At 41.5% G+C, this 20,944-nt stretch overlaps 1 pseudogene; it reads left to right on the top strand.

Annotated features, from left to right (window-relative positions):
- The first annotated feature begins 449 nt into the window (after positions 1–449).
- LOC115635479 overlaps positions 450–20,944 on the top strand; it is a 34,409-nt pseudogene continuing 13,914 nt past the window's right edge.

Below are 20,944 nucleotides of genomic sequence, written 5' to 3'. Positions count from 1 at the left end.
TATCACAATTCCAGGGGGAGGAACACCTAGATTAATAGAGTTTCAAGGTTAAGGCCAGAAGGGTCTTAAAGCATTTTTTCATAAACTTCACAACAGCCTTTGATGTTGATAGATACTATTATGGCACTTTTATAGCTAGAAGAATTGAGGCAAAGCAATACTAAGTAATCTGCCCTAGGACATTCCAAGAGTCAGTGGGAAGCCAGCAATAGAACTTTGGAGTCTTGGATTCAGTTCTCTAGCTGACCCATTAGGCCAGATTCCCGTGTCAAATTATTTATAGGAGATTAATTCATATAGCCGGTAAGACATCAAAAATTTCTAATTATATCTGGTCATGTCAAATGACAATTATGCCTTTAGTTAAGTATGCCATACAATACTTTGCCAGAGAAAGGTTAGCCAAAAATGCTTTGACTGAAGATCTGTTGCAGATGCAGAACAGACCCTATAAAAGGACCCCTGGGAAAAAAATTGCCTTGTCCTTGCTCAGAAAGCTTCAAGGTAAGCATATGGAGGGACCTGGGTTTGTGGAGAGGGGACATTTCTCCTGCATTCCACACATCCAGCTACATTCCTGAAGCTGCTAGCACTAATTTCCATGAGGGATTGACTCTGTTAGCAGTGATTTTAAATCTGCTTTTCAAGGTGCCTATATATTTTCAGTCTATAATTTATCACTGGAATTTCGTGCAGCAATAAGAAGGAAATATCTATTTCTATTTTACAGTATCGATCAGCTTCCACACTGCATACTATCCATCTGGTATCACACGAGGTAAGATTCTGATTTACTGATTCCAAGGGGATAGTAAGAGACTGTCTAGGGTGGGATTTCTGTATTCCTGAATGGACAGTTGCTGTAGCCCCTAATATTTATACCCATTGTGCAAATGCATTACATATTGTGCTTGGGCTATGCTGCCTATGGCAGTCAGGGTCTCCACAGTGGCTGAACTTGAAGCCAGTGACCGCTGATGCTAGTCTGGACAGTGCCCTGTCCTAGATCCTCACTTTTAACCAATCAGTTTGATAAGTTCTAGACTTTAGGTTTTGATATGATTGTATCCAAGGTGGCTAGAGCCCACCAGCTGAAGGAATATTGCAAAATCTTATTCTTTTTCCTCAGACATATGTATTATTGTGATGATCATTTTGTCAGGAATTCTCTGTACCAAATTGTATTGAAGAAGTTTGTCATCAGAACTTACAAGTCATTTTAAAACATGTAATAAAAAAGCCTCATTTTCAAAACTGCTGAGAACTCAGCAGTTCCCTGTTGTTATAAATCCATAGTTTATTTAAGAGCCTAATAATGGGTTTAGAATTCCAACTCCTATTTTTTAAAATCTTGGCCTTAGTTATTTTTATAAATTATATTCCAGCACATTTACAACTATACTAAGTGTTATAATAAATAATTGAAATTGAACAGTGGCAATTCGTTAAAAAAGTTGCATTATCCATGGTTTTTATTGTTTGTTCACCTTGTTTTATTGTTTGAATCACTGAGTACAGAATAGCAAGGGTCTTTTCCATAGATTTAGGCCCAGATCATTAAACTATTGTTCTGCTCTGCAATGCCTAACTGAATTAGGAGCCAAACTCCCGCAAGCCAATGACTCATCAGGCTGATGTAGTTAAGACATGTTAGCGTCATAGTTAACAGTACACAAGGGAGCAACGTGGCAACATCATGTCTGATTACCTTGGGGTACACCAACCCAATGGAATGGGGAACCAATCTACAGCTAAATGAACTCAAGGTGGCCTTTTTGTCTGAGGCAGGCAAGATTCAAACCTTCAGGTCTGTAGTTCAGAACCTTACCCTCACATTCCTCATATCCATGAGGAGCCATACTCCCAGTGATTTTCAACAGATGCCTTACAATTTACCCCCACTAAACCATCCCAAAGGTAGAAAATGTCAGAGGTGTCCCAATGGATGCAGAATATTACTGATTCATCAGTGTAACATTTTCTCCCCATCAGAGCTCACTGCTGAGCTGCCCTAAATAAACTGCAGCCATGTCGTCGGATGCTGAGATGGCCGTCTTTGGGGTGGCAGCTCCTTTCCTCCGAAAGTCGGAGAAGGAGAGAATTGAGGACCAGAATAAGCCTTTTGATGCTAAGACATCGGTCTTTGTGGCGCATCCCAAGGAATCCTTTGTGAAAAGCACAATCCAGAGCAGAGAAGGAGGGAAGGTCACGGTCAAGACTGAAAAAGGAGAAGTGAGTAAAAACAAGGAGTAAGGAAAACATTTTGTTCCTTCTCTTCTCTTAGCTGATAGAAACAGGTCTCTTCTTTCCTTCCAGACTTTGACTGTTAAGGAAGATCAAATCTTCTCCATGAACCCTCCCAAATATGATAAAATCGAGGACATGGCGATGATGACCCATCTCCATGAACCAGGCGTCCTGTATAACCTCAAAGAGCGTTATGCAGCCTGGATGATCTATGTAAGTACAGGCTGAAGTCTTTCCTGGACTTCCAAACCAACAGCTATACTAAATCATGTGGAAGCCAATCACATTATCTTCCTTTCTTTCAGACCTACTCGGGTCTCTTCTGTGTCACTATCAACCCCTACAAGTGGCTGCCAGTGTACAACCCAGAAGTTGTGGCTGCCTACAGGGGCAAAAAGCGTCAAGAGGCCCCTCCCCACATCTTCTCCATCTCTGACAGCGCCTATCAGTTCATGTTAACTGGTGAGCAGCTCAACTCCTGAGAAGTGATTATAGAGTGAAAATTTCATATGAGGAATCACAGTGGCTGAGTTTTAGCAGTATTAGGGGCATGCACCAGTGAGCAAATATCTGTGAGCCTTATTTCCTTCACAGCCATCATCAGTACCAATGCAAATTACACATATTTTTTCACTTTGTTTTTCTAAAAATCAAACCCATAACATATAGCCAAAGACACTGAACATGCTAAGAATAGTGATAGGTAAAGCGGTTCAGATGAAACAAGAATTCATCCAAACCTACATTGAAACTGATCCAAAACATTGTCCAGCACTTGAATCTAAACCTGACCCAAAATTTCACACAAATCCTTTTTGGTATTCTGGAAAGTTTGGTTAATTTTTCTAAAAAAAAACCACACCTGTTCTTTGTTCCCAGGTTTCAACCAGGCCTAGAACAAAAGTGCAAAATGCTTTGATAAAATGTTGATCTCATGGTATTGCCAGCACAGCTGGATTCAGAAACTACTATGAACTTTCAGCTCCAAGAGCTTTGGATGAACTTGCAAACTTTTAGTTGTCTTTTAGTTAAGAGTATTGTTTATAAAATCGTTTGCCCTACAGAGATGTGTCACTTGTTCAGATTCCTGAATAATACAATTTGATGAAAGGAAAATGTGTGTAAGTTGGTCTGAAGCCTATGTATCCTATGGGTCTGTCAATCCATGTGAATTTAACTCAAAACCTAAATATCATGGAATTGATACATAGATTGTTTAAGAGCAAGGGAGAGAGAGATAGAGATAAAATAGTTCATGAAAAAATAAAAAAATTGAAGTAATTTCATTACAAAATGAAATGATTTTTAAAATATTGGTTTTGTTTTCTTCTATTCTTCCCCGCCTCCCTTTACCACTGAATGCAGTAGAGTGGATGATGCCCAAAGCTTTATTTTATGTTCACATTTTCATTTTGTTTTTTCCTTTTCCCATTTTGTAACTTATAGAAACTGCCAGAATAGGTAAAATGAAGGGAAGGGTAAGATTAGTTCTAAAATGAAAAAAAGAGAAAAAGAAAACAGAAAAAGTGACTAGAAACCCCCTGAATCCATTCTGGACATAATTCATTCTATTGGCATTCAGTGACAAAAAAAGAAAACAAAAGGGGAAAAAAAGGATCTAAAAACTCAAAAATTTCCAATGCTGATTAAAAAAAAAATCTCAAGAGATCAGAAACAACAGAGAAAGTTTCTAGTTTGGAAAAAAGGTTAGATTTTGTTGAAAAAAGTTTCAAATAAAAATTTTGACAATCTCATATTTACTTCAAACACATTTCAATCAGTTCAATGTTACTCAGTAACTCTTTTAAAAGTCTCTTTGGTTCTGTTTCTTTCACAGATCGGGAGAATCAGTCGATCCTCATCACGTATGTATATTTCCCTGCTCCGTTTTTTGTTGGCTTTGCTGTGCGCTGCAGGAACAAACTCTTTGGTAATGTGTTCTCTGCTTCTCTGTTTGATTTGCAGCGGAGAATCCGGTGCTGGAAAGACTGTGAACACCAAGCGTGTCATCCAGTACTTTGCAACAATTGCAGCTAGTGGGGAGAAGAAGAAGGAAGAGCCAGGCAAAATGCAAGTGAGTTGGTCACTAGGGATGGGATTAAATGCTCTTTTATGAAACCACCATGTATGTACTGGTTTAAAACACCCTTAATTTGACAATAATTATTACTTTGTAGGGGACCCTTGAAGATCAAATCATCAGTGCCAACCCCCTGCTGGAGGCCTTTGGTAATGCCAAGACTGTGAGGAATGACAACTCCTCTCGTTTTGTAAGTCTTTTTGTCAGAAATGCTCTTAGTTCTAGGCAAACATGAGGGTACGGTGTCTGCCACTCACTCAACTGCAGTGATGGGACAATTTATGTTCATATAATTAGAATTTTTTATCATGTCTTTACTGGCCTTCAAATGACAACAGATCAGATATACATATAAATACCAGAAATTATAGTAGAGAGACAAGGTGGATGAGGTAAAATCTTTTACTGGACCAATTTCTGTTGATGAGAGGGAGAAACTTTCCAGCCACACAGAGCTCTTCTTCAGGTTTGGGAAAGGTATTCTGAGCATCACAGCTAAATGCAAGGTGGAATAGATTGTTTAGTATAAATAGTTAACACATATTGTAAAGCCCATTCAAGGTAGAGTGGCCCATTAACACCTCTGCAGTCATAGGACAAAAATAGGGGGTAGTGGGTTAAGGATTGTTGTAATAATCCATAAATCCAGATTATCTATTTAGTCCATGGTTTTTAGTATCTAGCAGAGTGATGAATTTAAGCTCCTAGGCTCATCTTTTGAAAGTGTTGTGCAGGTTTCCTTTGAAGATGAGCACTGAGAGGTCAGACATAGAGTGATCACTCTGTGAAAAGTGTTCACCCACAGGTGATAGTGTTTTTGTCTTTTATCATTTTCCTGTGAGTGTTCATTTGAGAGGTAGTGATTATCTGGTTTCATCCACATAGTTGTTATTAGGGCAGTTAGTGCACAGAACTGGGGCAGCAGACCTTGAGCGAACTGCCCAATGACCACAAGATCTGTTAAGGTCTGAAGGCACCCAGCCAGGTTTATTGTTGACAAAGCACAGTACTGGTGTCCTATACTTGCTACAAGTACACTCAATGCATGTATGCCCATGACAATGGATGCAGCTCAGTGAATGGCAGGACTTTCCATTCCCCCCAATGCTGGCCAAAGACATTCCGTCTGAGACTCCATTTTATATACCAATACAAACAAGTTACATATTGCCCCTCTGATGTGGTTAGATACTGCCCTCTGACATAGCTAACCATCGCCTTGTACCTGTTGGTTCGATATAAACATCTCTATCCATCATGCTGTCATCCTGACATTATCTTTAGGATGGTTCAGCATGTTCCTGTTATCTTGGTGCATGTGTTTGGTATCTAGGTGTTCTGGTTTCTGAAATGTCAGCTCTGTTCTTGCCAGATTCTGTGGGCACGTCCTGCCTCTAACTCACAGGCTGACTTTGCTTGATATCAGCAAAACTTTGACCACTACTTTAGCCCAGGCCTCAGGTCTCATACCAGGCCTCTGATACAAGGGCTTATGTCTCATGCTTTTTTTTTACTACAACCCCCAGTTCAAGTTCTACCATCATTGGATGAGGAGAAGGGATTTGAACAGGACCTACCGCCTCTCAGGGGAGAGTCCTAACCATTTAGCTCAGGGCTATTCTGATGTGGGGCTCCTTCAGCCTCTCTGGATGAAACTGTCTCATTCTGGATCAATAATTAAAGAGTCATTGGAGTGGGATCCTGGGTCTCCCCTCCTTTCCCGTTAGTGCAGTAATCACCCAGCTATGAAGTCATTCTCATGCTTCTGCTTTCTGTGTGGACAAGAAGGATAAGTGAGAATGACTCTATAGTCTGGTGGTTCATGCACTTACATGAGAGACCCAAGATCTAATCCCCTTTTTCTAGTGATGCTTTAATTTTATCCTGAGTGCAACAGCAACAACAGGAGAGACCGACGGAGTCCCACATCAGAAGAGCCCACAGCCCACTGGTTAATATACTAACCTGAACGGAGGTACTTGTTCAAAACTCTTCTCCCCTCAGGCAGAGGGGGCTCTCCTACATCCCAGGTGAGCACCCTAACCATTGGACTAAAGATTAGAAGGCTGTTCTGTATAAACTCATCTGAGGGGCCTGATACAGGAAGAATCCTCTGAGCATGTCTGCCAGATCAGGCCCACATGCGATTTAGCCAGCTGAATGCCTGTCTTCCCTGGTACATCAATCGTTCTGGGGCTTAGGCAGGAGATTGGCACCTATGGCTAGAGGGAGGCAGAAGTGCACACACCCAGAGGCAGGGCCGGCTTTAGCCATTTCACCGCCCCAAACACGGCGGCATGCCTCGGGGGGTGCTTTGCCGCTCGCCGGTCCTGTGGCTCCGGTGGGCCTCCTGCAGGCGTCCCTGCAGAGGGTCCGCTGGTCCCGCGGCTCCGGTGGACCTCCCGCAGGCGTGCCCGTGGATGTTCCACTGGAGCTGTGAGACCAGTGGACCCTCCGCAGGCACACCTGCGGGAGGACCACCGGAGCTGCCTGCCGCCCTCCCGGCAACCGGCAGAGCGCCTCCCGCGGCATGCCGCCCCAAGCACGCGCGTGGCGCGCTAGGGCCTGGAGCCGGCCCTGCCCAGAGGCAAGAACACAGATGTAGGGAATTTTTACTGCAAAAACATAGGTGTCAAGGGAGTTTAGGCACTGACAGGGTTCAGCAGGAGTTTTGTGCGTCACAGTACTGATGAGACCAAGACTGAAATGCCTAAAACAGGGACGTAGGCGCCTAGGTACTTTTGTGCATTTAGGCTGTCCTTCCTCCCATGCATTCAACTTATGTGAACTGTACAATTGTGGCTATATTGGTCACTATGGAAGTTAATAATTTAGCGTAGGTCTTTACCTAAATATTTAGTAGTGACATAGGGTAAAAATTTCACTACATATTAATAAATACATCTGGGGGAAGCCTTGGCCCCTCTGAAGTAAAAGGCAAAACTCCCATTGATTTCAATGGGGTCAGGATTTCATCTCTAGTCTGCCTCTGAGGGTTTTAAATGAAATGACTTTTTTTTTCCTTTAAAGGGTAAATTCATCAGAATCCACTTTGGTACCACAGGGAAACTGGCTTCTGCTGACATTGAAACATGTAAGGAACCTCCTTTTATCGGTCACAAGTCTCTGTCTCTCTTTCTTTCCCATTGTGTTTTCTTGTGGCTAATTGTACTTTACCTGCCTTGCCAGATCTGCTGGAGAAATCTAGAGTCACTTTCCAGCTCAAGGCGGAAAGAAGCTACCACATATTTTATCAGATCATGTCCAACAAGAAGCCAGAACTAATTGGTAAGAAACGTTTTAACTCTTTTGGTGGAACTGGTCACTGAGTAACGCCAACTGATGAGTTTTGTAACATGGGCAATTATGGGCATGTCTGCACTGCAATGTAAACCCAGGCTCAGACTCAGGTTTGAGCCCAACCTCTCCTCTACAGTTCACACTCAAATCTGTAAGACTCAGGTCAGTAAGTCCTCAGGGCCAGGGTCCTAGCACCCACATGGGGTGGTAGGTCCAATCCCAAATCCTATTGTGATTTGGGTCCAAACTCCATCATTTCACAGTGTGAACATAGCACAAGCCTGGGTCCCCAGAAGCAGAAGTTCTGACTTGGGTCTGTGAGCAAGATGGACGCATCAGCATGGTTCTGAGAACTGGGTCCATCAAATGTAAATCTGGGTTTACAATGCAGCATGATGCACATGCGTAAGCTTGGAAACAATGAGTCTGTAGGCGTGGGGCCCACAGACCTGGGTTTACTATGTAGTGTAGACATACCATTAATGCCCTGTGTTACCCTGAGGCAAGGTCTGGAATAAATACATGACCAAAGACCAAACTGCAGCAGGTAAAAATTGGGATCTATTCTTGTTTTCAGAGATGCTTCTGATTACCACCAACCCATATGACTACCCATTTGTGAGTCAAGGCGAGATCAGTGTAGCCAGTATCGATGACCAGGAAGAACTCATAGCCACAGATGTGAGTAACACATGAGAATTATTATGTGAAGTACCAACTTTACTAGATAAGATCTTTACTTTACTGATTCTGTTGACAGAGTGCCATTGACATATTGGGCTTCAGTTCTGAGGAAAAAACAGCCATTTACAAGCTGACAGGGGCAGTACTGCACTATGGGAACCTGAAATTCAAGCAGAAGCAGCGTGAGGAACAGGCAGAGCCAGATGGCACAGAAGGTATTAGCAGAAATTACACTCTCAATAATGCAAGCAATAAATCAATCCATAGAAGGTGAATTATGTCAAAATGTCAAGCTTTAGCTTTCAGTTCTGTTTGAGGGGTCTCTTTTAAAACTATCCTTTATTTTTAGGTGCTTAGGGGTATATTTTCAAAGGTACTGGGTGCTTAACTCTCACTGACTTTCAAAAAAGCCTAATTTTGAATTTCAAGTCTTTTATGCCTGCAAAATCTCTACTGTAAGAATACATTAATAGAATTGCATGAATAGAACATTTAACATTACATGTGCTTTTGAGAGAGTCTCACATACACCACACTCTATATGTTGTCCAATAATTGATTCCTCTGACTGTGTCCTTTTAGTGGCTGACAAAGCAGCCTACCTGATGAATCTGAACTCAGCTGACCTGCTCAAAGCCATGTGTTGTCCCCGAGTCAAGGTTGGGAATGAATATGTGACCAAAGGTCAAACCGTGCAGCAGGTAACAATTGGTGATCTAGAACTCCTGGTTTGAATTAACACACCCAGGTTTCTTCCTCTGCTTTGTATGGTAACACCAGTCCTTCTCCCACTGGTTTAGGTGCACAATTCGGTGGGTGCTCTGGCAAAGGCGGTCTATGAGAAGATGTTCCTGTGGATGGTTGTTCGTATCAACCAGCAGCTGGATACCAAGCAGCCCAGACAGTACTTCATTGGTGTCCTGGACATTGCTGGCTTTGAGATCTTTGATGTAAGGAGCAGGGATCTGACAGCAGGTTCCTGGAAGGGACACTGAGGGGTTGTGAAAATTCAGAGAAATATGTTTTTCCTGAAGATCTTAGAACTTTTAAGATCATTTAAAATTTTCTGGAAAAGCCTACCTTTTCTGGAGAAGTGCCCTGTCTCAGCTTCTGAAGAGCATGACACTTGAAGGGCTTCACTTCTAAAAAGACGGAATTAGGTTTTGTATGTAGAAATAAATAGCAACTGCAGCATTATGTGCTTTCAACTTTTCAACAGACTGAGCTTATTATCAAAGAAACTACTGTGTAATGAGGTGAATGCTCAGAAGTGCCTGAACAAGCATGGGGCAATGAACACAAAGGCAAGACCAAGGGCTGAGGCACATACAGGCCTGAGCCAGGATATGGGAATTCCTGAGTGGGCCAATCAATAGTCCATAAATGCCTGGTCAGATGGGTCAGATGGGTGAGTACTGGGGGCTTGACCCATAAAAAGCCTGCAGTGAGAGTGAGGAAATCCTGGCACAGCAGGGAGCTTATCTGGGCCAGAGCCTGGAAAGAAGCATGGCCTTGATCTGAAAGCAAAGAAATCCTGGTGCGGGCAGCCACTGAAAATGTTGAAATGTCCCAGGAGATATGCTAGTATAGTAAATAATAGATTTACCTTACTATTGACTTCAAAGGATAATAAGAACTCTCCTGGGAACAATGAATTCAAGGTATTTTTGCTCTCCCATATTCATGCACAAATCCCATTGAGGGAATTGCACACAGAGCCTGAGCTGGTGGCACCCTGTCAATACAACCCTTTACATTTACACTAGGAAGCCCACTTTAGGATTAGAAGGGCCACCACAGCTTCACAGTTGCTGTTATATCTTTAAAATCTTTAATACACATACATTTGTCTTTCTCTTTGTGTAGTACAACAGTCTGGAGCAGCTGTGCATCAACTTCACCAATGAGAAACTGCAACAGTTTTTCAACCACCACATGTTTGTGCTGGAGCAGGAGGAGTACAAGAAGGAAGGAATTGAATGGACATTCATTGACTTTGGGATGGACCTGGCTGCTTGCATTGAGCTCATTGAGAAGGTATCTTTTCAATTCAAGTGCCTGATTCATCTGAGAATTCTTTATTTGCTGGGTGTCGTATTAATTTTAGAGGGACTCTTCCCTGCTCAGGTCCATACATTCAGCCTTAGTTATTAAAAATACCTTGACCCACAATTGAATATATTTTGGGATAAAAACATTAGTCATAGAATAAAAAAAATGTAGGGCTAGAAGGAACCTGGAGATGTCATCTAGTCCAGCTCTCTGTGCTGACGCAGGACCAATGATGGGAGTTACATAGCCTCCCCTGGAACCGTATTCCAGAGTTTAACTACCTTTATAGTTAGAAAGTTTTTCCTAATATCTAATCTAAATCTCCCTTGCTGCAAACTAAGCCCATTACTTTTTGTCCTACCTTCAGTGGACATGGAGAAGTATTAATCAGCATCCTCTTTGTAACAGCCCTTAACATATTTGAAGATTGTTTTCAGGTTTCCTCTTCATCTTCTTTTCTCAAGGCTAAACATGTGAGATTTTCTAAACCCTTTGTCATTACTGTTGCTTTCCTCTGGACTCTCTCCAATTTGTCCACATCTTTCTTAAAGTGTGGTGCCCAGAAGTGGGCTTCCAGCTAAAGCCTCACCATGCTGAATAGACTGGCATAGACAATAGACAATTACTTCCCATGTTTTACCTACCATATTCCTGTGTCTTACGTATGACATCACAGAATATTAGCCTTTTTTGCAACTGCATTATAGTGTTGACTTATTCAATTTGTCTTCCACTATAACCTCCAGATTCTTTTCATCAATACTGCTGCCTAGCCAGTTATTCCCCACTTTTTAATTGTGCATTTGATTTTTAATTCATAAATACAGTATTTTGCACCAGTCTTTATTGAATTTCATTTTGTTGATTCCAGAGCAGTTCTCCAATTTGTCAAGGTCATTTTTTGTTCTAATCCTGTCCTCCAAAGTGCTAGCAACCTCTCCCAGCTTGGTGTCATCCACAATTTTTATAAGCATGCTATACACTCCATTATCCAAGTTATTAATGCAAATATTGAGTAGTACCAGACCCAGGACTGACACCTGTGGAAGCCCACTAGATACATCCTCCCAGACTGACAAGGAATAATTTATAATTATTCTTTGAGAATGGTTGTTCAACCAGTTTTGCATTTCATCTAGACCGCAGTTCCTTTGTTTGATTATGAGAATGTCATGTGGGATAATGTCAAAATCTTACTAAAATCAAGATATATCGTGTCTACAGCTTCCTTGCTATCCACTAGGCCAGTAACCCTGTCAAAGAGGGAAATGAGGTTGATTTGGCATGATGTTTTTTGACAAATCCATATTGGCTATTACTCACTTCTATCTTCTAGGTGCTTACGAATTGTTTGTTTAATAATTTGTTCTAGTATCTTTTCAGGTATCGAAGTTAGGCTGACAGTTCAGCAATTCCCCAGGACCTCTTTGGTCCCCTTTTTAAGATAGGTAATATGTTTGTTCTTCTCCAGAGCAGAAAGATGATCCAAATTACCTTATAATAGGACCCTTTTCAGAAATCTGGACACAGTTTCCAATTTAAAGTATGCTTCTATACTCCTTAGCACTGAAAGAAATCATTTTTCAAAGCAAACCATGGAGAAAAAGGAAAAAGAAGTATATTTTGGCTTCTTGATGATATTGGCCAAGAAACATGAAGATTATATCAGTATGAGAACTTCATTAAAAGAATGTCCTACATTTGTGCTCTACAGGCCTCAATGTCATAGCCACTTAATCATTTCCTGGATAGATTGGTAAGGAAGGCAGAAATATAATATTCTGATCACTTTGACATCGTCTTCAACAGTTGTAGCTAAGAAATTTTGTGCATGGTGAATATAGAAAATGGAAAAATACAATTCTGGGCAAATATGTTCTATCTCTCAAATGTATACATCTTCTGAATGCAACAATGAGGAGGTGGTGATTTTGAATGTAGGGCACACAGAATTCAGAACATTTGCTGAAAGTACACACAGGGACGGCTCCAGGCATCAGCCCAGCAAGCAGCTGCTTGGGGTGGCCAATGGTGAGGGGTGGCACATCCAGGTCTTCGGTGGCAATTTGGCGGCGGGTCCCTCACTCCCTCTCAGAGTGAAGAACCAGCCACCAAATTGCCACTGAAGACTGAAGCAGCTGTGGTAGAGCTGCAGATCACGATCATGGCTTTTTTCCACCCTCCCCCTTCTTTTTGCTGCTTGGGGCTGCAAAAACCCCAGAGCCAGCCCTGAGTATACAGTTCTGGAGAACAATAGGTTATTTTAGCAATATGTCTCCATGTTCTATGAGCTCATTTGGGTAAGTACTTTTATGTAAACATGACAATATTGTTGCACCTCTCAAAATGTTTGTACAAAAAATAAAATTCCATGAGCCATTATGTTACATTCAAAGCTGAAATAGATGAAATTCAGCTTGTTTAATCTCCCATTTTGTCATGAGATGTACATGGAGTACATCCTTTTCTGGCCTGTTTATCAACCTCTGGTGCTGTCAATCTTCTGACCAAGAGATGGCAACATTGTCCAGGATGGCCAGTTTGTAATCAGTCTTTCCCTCTTTCTACTTATTTGTTGATGTTTCTTTCAGCCAATGGGTATTTTCTCCATCTGGAAGAGGAGTGCATGTTCCCCAAGGCAACTGATATGTCTTTCAAGAACAAACCTCTATGACCAGCATCTTGGCAAGTCCAGCAACTTCCAGAAGCCCAAGCCTGCCAAAGGAAAGGCTGAGGCCCACTTCGCCCTGGTGCACTATGCTGGCATTGTGGACTACAACATCACTGGCTGGCTCGAGAAGAACAAGATCCCCTGAATGAAACCGTCATTGGGCTGTACCAGAAATCGGCAATGAAAACACTGGCTTTGCTCTTTGCCACATATGGTGGAGATGCAGGTATTTGTATTTATCCACAGTATCCAATATATACAGGGATACTTCTTCTAGAATCACAAAAGGGAACATAAAAAATTGAAAACGTTTTCTCTCTCTTTCATTGTGCAGAAGGCGGTGGTGCCAAGAAGGGAGGCAAGAAGAAGGGTTCTTCTTTCCAGACCGTCTCTGCTCTTTTCAGGGTACAGTACAATGTTCTTTATTGCCTTCTCTCTGAAGATAATGAAAAATCTCACTTTTAAATCTGAAAAGGTTATTTTCCAGCTGGCTCAGTTGTGGTAAAAGCCTCTTGATTCTTATGGGAAGTTAACCTGCTGTATCTCCATTTCATTGAGTGCAGAGTCTGTCTTCCCTTCCTCCCCCCTGGGTGATATAATAAACAATGATGTTAAACAAAAGTAGTTTCTAAGAGATGCTGCTATGAGATTGTTACAGGCCTTCCTTGCACCAGCTCTGGATTCAGGGCTATATGTGGCCCTGTAATGGGGTTCACTTCTCATCTGGTTTAAGTGCCTGCTGCCTCAGTTTCCCTGATTCTACTCCCTGAAGAATGCATGTAGACTTAGGTGATTCAAATTCATCTCCTTTTTGAGGTATGGTTTATAACACATCATTTCAACTCAACTCACCACAAATCTTCCCCACAGACTTTACAATTCCTTCCCCATGCCAACCTCAGCTGTCTGGCCTTTTCTAAAGCTTTTACCAGCCAAGGCTTCTATTTCTTCTCCCTGCAGATATCTCCTGCCAGGTTCTTCTCTTGACTCTGGGTCACACTCCTCTGTACAAACTGGCTTCCTCTTAATTACCACTCACAGGCCACCATCATGTGACATTGGCCCATCTGCTGGCCAAAGTCTTGAACCAGGAAACTTGGATACATGCATGTGCCCCAGGTCCAGACTGCTTACATTTAAACCACCTGAAAACTTAGAAATGTCTCACTTCCCCCTCTGCTCTACCCCGTTCCATTCTCATGCTCTTTGTGTTTTCCTTCACATATGTCCCATAAAAAACAAAGGACCTTCAGGGCTCCCAGGATATGATGCCCTTTCTGACACTGGTTTCCTGTCCTGTTTTGGTGAACATTTTCAGTATTGCCAACTTGTGGCATTCAAAAGCCATGAGTTGGGCCACCAAAACTCAAGAGAGTGAAATATGATTTCAAGAAATAATCAGTGTTGGCTTTTTCCTTGCCCTCTGCTCTCTGAGCCTTTAGTGCACACTTAGGTCACATTTTACAGCTTTTCTCCTCAACGCCTTGTTTTTCAGTTAAAAATTGACATTACCCCCAAATCAATTGATTCAGGAACTGGGGCATAAGAAAAACACCAAATATAGTGAGACTCATAATAAAATTGTGAGACGGGAACATTACATTTCACACTTCTAGGTAGCACTGTTTCTACAGTTTTATACCTCACTTTAAATGACCATATTCAGGATCCAAAGGAAGAAGAGAACTTAGATTAGAATGATTCCAGCTGGGATGTTTTGCAAGCTAGTCTACCTACACTGGTTGTGTGCTACCCCAACAGAATTCTGCACCACTGTGGGAGCACAGAATTCATATGGTCTGCATATTTCTGTGCCCCCCCCCCGGTGCAGAAAAATGCAAAAGAACTGTGCAGGGGGACATGCGCCTCGTCCCCATCAGCACATCTGTTCCAGCATGTCTGGAGCAGCTTCAGAGATGCAAATCTCTGCAGGGAAAGGTGGGATGGGCATGCATGTCTCTGGGAGAGACATTGATAACCAGCAGGGGGTGGGGCTGGCCACCTAGAGAGAGAGAGCGAGACTGTCCCTCTCACTTGCTACTGTGGCTCATTGGGCGTGGAGGGGGGTAGGTCTTTTTATTATGCACGAGGAAGGCTCTGTTCCTGAAGAAGAAATGTAGCAGCCTGCCTGCCTAATAACATGTCTGTAACTTCATGAGAATTGAAAAAAACATTTAATTGAATATTAGTATCATGTTACTGAACATTAATCATAGATTATAAGGGTAGGAAGGGACCTCAAGAGATCATCTAGTCCAACCCCCTGCTCAAAGCAGGACCAATCTCCAAACGACCCCCTCAAGGATTGAACTCATAACCCTGGGGTTTAGCAGGCCAATGCTCAAACCACTGAGCTATCCCTCCTCCTGCCCAAAAAAATTGTTTGTTTTTAAATTAAAGAAAATCAATTTTGTAATTAAAAACACATTTTGTTAATGTTGCTATTGATGGTTAATTGATTTCATTCCCTGAGGCAGAAATGTAGCAGCCTGCCTATATAGTAACATTGTTAATGTTCCTATTGTTAGTTAACTGGTCCCATTCTTAGTCAATTCCCCCAGTAACATAAAACCTATAAAAGTTTTAAGGCCCCTGAATTACCAGAATGATGTAAAGCCTTATACATGATAGTAAGGGAATCAGGTAGGAAGATCTATGTGCTTTCTCACTTTTTTCCTGTGCCAAAGTGGCACAATGGGTTAGATTACAGCTTAGGATTTATTTTACTAACCCATTAAAAAAATACTTTGAGGGCAAATAAAATATTTACCAAGCAGTCAATAAAATGTCAGGACAATTAGAAGCAAGCACTTCCCAAAGGTCCAGGGCAATAATTATCAAAACTGTACGACTTTCATGTGTGAAAGTCTGAGCAATTAAAAATGATATTCTGCCTCTTTTTTTTGGCTGTTTGGTGTTCTGTAATGTAATTTAAATGAACATTTACTGGAATGCAGGGTATTAGTTAACAGGTGTTTGTAACTTAACTTTCATGTGTTTAGGAAATGCTGAATAGTTATTGTGACTTTTTTCTGCATTGTAGTTTAAATAACTTATTAAAATAATTAAAACTGGTGTGATTATATTACATTATTTTGACAAATAAAATTGGCAGAATTTTGCAGAATTTTTGTTTTTGGGCACAGAATCCCCCTCTCCCCAGAAGTAATGTGCATGATCTATCAATGCATATGGAGTGCAAAATTGGTTAACCTAAATCTTTCTTTGTTTATGGTCTCACAGGAGAATTTAAACAAGCTGATGAGCAATCTGAGAAGCACTCATCCTCACTTTGTGCGATGCATCATTCCCAATGAAACCAAGACACCCGGTAAGAAGTGCAAGTGTACAGAAATCTTAGTGAGATTTCTGCCACTCTGTCTGGGCTGCCCAATAAGGTAGTAATTCATGCTCTGATTTGTTAAGGTGCCATGGAACATGAACTCGTACTACACCAGCTAAGGTGTAACGGCGTGCTAGAAGGGATCAGAATTTGCAGGAAAGGATTCCCCAGCAGAATCGTTTATGCAGACTTCAAGCAGAGGTCAGAGAGCTCCACTATACTACCCCATTATGTTTGTGCTGAGTAGCTTGTATTTCCTAATTATTTCAAATATTATATTCACTGAAGTATTTAGCATATATTTTCTTACTCTGTTGTACTGTGGGTTAACACTGAGATTGATATCTTTGGAGTCTAAGATCCTCTCTCCAGAGAACACATGTGGTAGGATATAATTGCAGTACAAGCTTTCTCAGACTATTCTACAATTGTTCCTCAGCCAAACAGATGGACAGCCTCTAGACATGAGAACTGGTCCAGTCATCCCTTTTTCTGGCTTCCAGTTACAACATAGGAGCCAATTAGTGTCAATGGTGATGGTGGTTTTGGTGACAGTAACATCCTTATATTCGGTTTTCTCCTACAGATACAGGATTTTAAATGCAAGTGCTGTTCCAGAGGGACATTTCATGGACAGCAAGAAGGCTTCTGAGAAACTACTTGGGTCCATTGATATTGATCAGACCCAGTATAAATTTGGTCACACCAAGGTACAGACACTCTTTGATTCAAGCACCATCTATTTGTATTCTGTACAGAATGAAAGTGATTGTCTGTAACGTTCTCTTCCTCAAGGTGTTCTTCAAAGCAGGACTTCTGGGTCTTCTAGAGGAGATGAGAGATGATAAACTGGCAGAGATTATGACCCGCACACAAGCCAGGTGTCGTGGCTTCCTGATGAGAGTGGAGTATCAAAGAATGGTGGAAAGGAGGTAGCAATATGTCATCTTGCATGGGATTCATTGTGTTTGTGCTATTGCATCTATATTCATCACACACAACACTTAACATATATTTTAATTACATTATAGAGAGTCCGTCTTCTGTATCCAATACAACGTTCGCTCATTCATGAATGTCAAGCACTGGCCCTGGATGAAGCTGTACTTCAAGATCAAGCCCTTGCTGAGGAGTGCTGAAGCTGAGAAGGAGATGGCCACCATGAAGGAAGAGTTTGAGAAAACGAAGGAAGAGCTTGCTAAGTCTGAGGCAAAAAGGAAAGAACTGGAAGAAAAATGGTGACCCTGATGCAAGAGAAAAAATGACCTGCAGCTCCAAGTGCAGTCTGTGAGTATCATCAGTGCATTAAACCTTTATTGCACAGGGGAAACGAAGCCTGAATTTCTAAATGCAACTTTCCCAGCAAGAGAAGCACAAACAGATGGTTACCTTCCATTAGAAAATGTTGCAAGTCAAATTAAAATACAAGGATTAAATGTTACATTTTCAAATTTAAGCATGTGCATTTGGGGACTATCCAAAATGTATGGGTCCAGTTATCTGGCGTATACACATACACACATGTAAGCATATATAATGATGCCACTTAGTGGGTCATCTGTGGGGATGGAACTTGAGACCGCCAAATCCTTTGTATTTTCTTGATGCAGACCAATTAAGCTATTTTTGTTTTGGATGGTGTAACTTTTGGGACTCTATCCTAGATTTTTATACTTCTGCTGTATCTATTTGTTATACTACCCTATAGACCAGGAGACAGGTAGCATTTTGAAAGCTAAGAAGGATGTGTTTTGTTTGTTTTTTTCACAAGAAATGATGATTTGCTTTGTTCACAATGAGTGAGATGGCCAAGGTCTTTAAGAGGTGCATCAGAACGGTACTAAACAAAATGCCCAACATTAAGAAAATAGTTCAAACCCACCCTCTATCCCATAAGAACTCCATATTGGGAGCATCAAACATAAGTAAGTGGCTAAAAAAGGAAGTTACCTATTTCAAGTGTGTTAGAGAAACCAGGTGAGGGAAGTAATATCTTTTATAGGACCAACTTCTGGTCACAGAGCTTTTCTTCAGGTCCTAAAGAGATCTGTTTAAGCTCGAAAGCTTGTCTCCCTCACCAAAACAGAATTTGGTCCAATAAAAGATACTGCCTCACTAACTTTGTCTCTCTAACATCCCAGGAGCTACACGGCCACCACAGCACTGCATATATCAAGTATAGTAATTTTATGTAGCTATAATTTAGTTATTTCTAAATTAAATTATTTTAACAATAACAAAGGCTTTCATCTTCAAATACTACGTACTGTATATGTCAAGTATGATATTTTAAAGCATACCCGGTTTTGAGGTGTCTGGCACAAAAAAGTTCTACATTCTTTTTAATTGGTAAAATTGTAATTTTTATTTATACAATGGTCAACCAGTTAAAAAAAATGCAAGACTCCTGACATAAAAAGCCAGATTTTCAAAAATGCTCAGTATTCAAAACAGCTCTCATTCTCATTCTCAGCTGACCTTCTTACTGAGAGTAATCAATGTCCCGGAGTGCTCAGCATTTTAGAAAATTAGGCCATTAAAATCCAAATCATATGCAAATACAATAGGTGACACCAACCAACAACGGGGTAAGAAACCAATGATGAGAAGATAAAAATAAAAACAGCATATGTAATTATATAGGATGTTTATGTACACGTCTAGGCTCTGACCCTGCTCACATGCTTAACAAACCACCATACAAGCAGGGGTGAAAGTAACTTAAAGGACTTACCGGTACACTGGAGTCCTTAGGAGGGGGTGGGGCCTCAACCTGGAAGAGGCGTGGCCTTTAAATCCCCAGGCACTTTTAAATCAGGATTTAAAGGGCCCGGGGGCCCTTTAAATCACCCCAGAGCTACCAGCTGCAGAGGTGGCTGGGAGCCCCAGAGGTGATTTCAAGGGTCTGGGGATCCAGCTGCTGCTACCACAGCGAAGCCCTGGGCACTTTAAATCACCATCGGAGGGGGCTCCTGCCTGCCACCGCTACTCTCTGCTGCCGGAGCCCTGGGTAGCAGTGGCAGGGCTCTGGCGGCAAGTTAAAGGGCCAGGGGCAGTAGCGGCAGCCGAGCCCTGGGCCCTTTAAATCGCCACCCTAGGCCCTTTAAATTGCCACCAGGAGAAGCCGATCCGCCCTGGTACGGCCCACCGGCTCTTGCCAGTATGCCATACCAGGGTGTACTGGCTTACTTTCACCTCTGCATACAAGCAAAGGAAAGTCAGGAGGAAATATCATCTACTTCAGGTGAACATGTGCAAAATTGTTTGTAGGATTTGGGTCCTTAATGGTTTAGGGGCTAGGATTATATCACATTCATATGTAGCTATTACATTAATTTTTGTCTATGAATAGACTAAAAAATAATCTGGTGCTATTTTTCATGATCGATATCTCATAAGAACATAAGCATGGTCTAAACTGATTCAGACCAATGGTCCATCTAGCCCCAGTATCCCAGTCTTCTGACAGTGGCCAATGCTAGGTACTTCAAAGGCATGACCAGAAACAGGGCCTCACCAAGTGACTCAAGACCCTGTCATCTAGTCCCAGCATCTGGCAATCAGGGCTAGGGACACCTAGAGCATGGGGTAGCAATCTGACCATCTTTGCTAATAGCCATTGATGGACTTATCCTCGAAACACAAAATAAACAATTAAAATCAATCATATTTTGTGCTGAGATGAAATATAATTATTTTCAGCCTTTATTACAATACCACTATTTAGTGTGATATAAGATAGAGCTAAAAGTCACCAAAACACAAATAAATGGAAAAACTACATTTCCCCAACAGGAAGCTGAAGGCTTGGCTGATGCTGAGGAAAGATGTGATCAACTGATCAAAACCAAAATCCAGCTTGAAGCTAAAATTAAGGAGGTGACTGAAAGAGCAGAGGATGAGGAGGAGATGAACGCTGAGCTGACAGCCAAAAAGAGGAAACTGGAGGATGAATGTTCTGAGCTGAAGAAAGATATCGATGACCTTGAGTTAACGTTGGCCAAGGTTGAAAAGGAAAAACATGCCACAGAAAACAAGGTAAAGGCCATATATATATGAATGAGAGAGAGAGATCTGTGCATGTGTGCCTGGATGGAGACTGGGACTGGCAGCCAGTAGAATGAGGAATGTGGACAGGAGGAACAAGGGAGTGAGGGAAAGACAGATCAGACAAAGAGCTTGGAAGGGAAGAACTGGGACTGGCTGGCCAAGGGGACAGTGCACCATCTATTCTGCATACTGAATGAAGCAAGTGTCCTAGGGGGTCCTATGTTAAACAATTGTATGTAATCACGTAATTAAAAACTCTATCATAATGGATATGTTGCACAGGCAATCTTAATTCAGGAATTTCCTAACCTTGGAGTGCTTGACTTTGAAATCTTACTTTTCTTTGAACATTGTTTTTGTGTGAGAGATTTATATTATATACACGCGCACACACACACACTTCCTTAATTTACATATTTAGTTTATACTTTGCATTCATTTAATAAAAAGATCAATACATAATAATTTATCATTTACTCTCCAAGTATGGAATAATAAATACATTAATACACTTATG

The sequence above is a fragment of the Gopherus evgoodei genome, chromosome 15, assembly GCF_007399415.2.
Source record: "Gopherus evgoodei ecotype Sinaloan lineage chromosome 15, rGopEvg1_v1.p, whole genome shotgun sequence".
NCBI classification, from domain to species: Eukaryota; Metazoa; Chordata; order Testudines; family Testudinidae; genus Gopherus; species Gopherus evgoodei.
Note: the sequence above shows the minus strand (reverse complement) of the source record. Positions and strands in the feature narration are given on the sequence as shown.